Source organism: Corvus brachyrhynchos, unplaced genomic scaffold (genome assembly GCF_000691975.1).
Source record: "Corvus brachyrhynchos isolate BGI_N302 unplaced genomic scaffold, ASM69197v1 scaffold193, whole genome shotgun sequence".
Classification (NCBI taxonomy): domain Eukaryota; kingdom Metazoa; phylum Chordata; class Aves; order Passeriformes; family Corvidae; genus Corvus; species Corvus brachyrhynchos.
This window is the reverse complement of record NW_008237087.1, coordinates 540,652-541,139: the sequence shown is the minus strand read 5'-3', so window position 1 is coordinate 541,139 and position 488 is coordinate 540,652. Positions and strand designations below refer to the sequence as shown.

The window sequence follows — 488 nt, the reverse complement described above, 5'->3', positions numbered from 1 at the left end:
TGCCTGCGCTCCCAAATGAGGAATCTGCAAATAGAGCCCGGCCGTGGGCAGCGCGGAGGCTGCTGCGGGAATCTGTGCCCAGTCCCTGGGGAAACAGGGCAGAGAGGACCCCAAATGCTGTCAGTGAGTGGGTGAGAGCAAAAGCGTTCAAATAACCGGGACCACGGGAAGGGTCGAGGCATTGCATCCGCCGGGGTTTTCGTGTAGGCAAGGAAAACTCCCACTGGCAGAGACAGTGTCCCCCGGGGCCGTGTCCCCAGCACGGCCTCAGGTCCCCTCGGCTTCATTTGGGGACAGGAGGCAGCTGGGGGGTCATCGTCCCCTCTGAACCCACGCGCAAACTGGACACGCACAAACTCCACTGGGACGCCAGCAGTGGGCTGGGGGCTGGTGCCACCCCATGGGTGCCAGAGCTGGACCCACGCTGGGTATTTTTAAACCCAGCTTCTGGCGGGTGTCGGCTTTCTTGGTGCCCGCGAGAGTTGCCC

The 488-nt window shown here is 62.9% G+C and overlaps 1 protein-coding gene across 1 annotated transcript in view; it reads left to right on the top strand.

The window, feature by feature from the left end:
• Positions 1-488, top strand: part of NR4A1 (nuclear receptor subfamily 4 group A member 1) — a 12,667-nt gene that overhangs the window by 8,410 nt on the left and 3,769 nt on the right. The gene's annotated exons all lie outside the window — the stretch shown is intronic.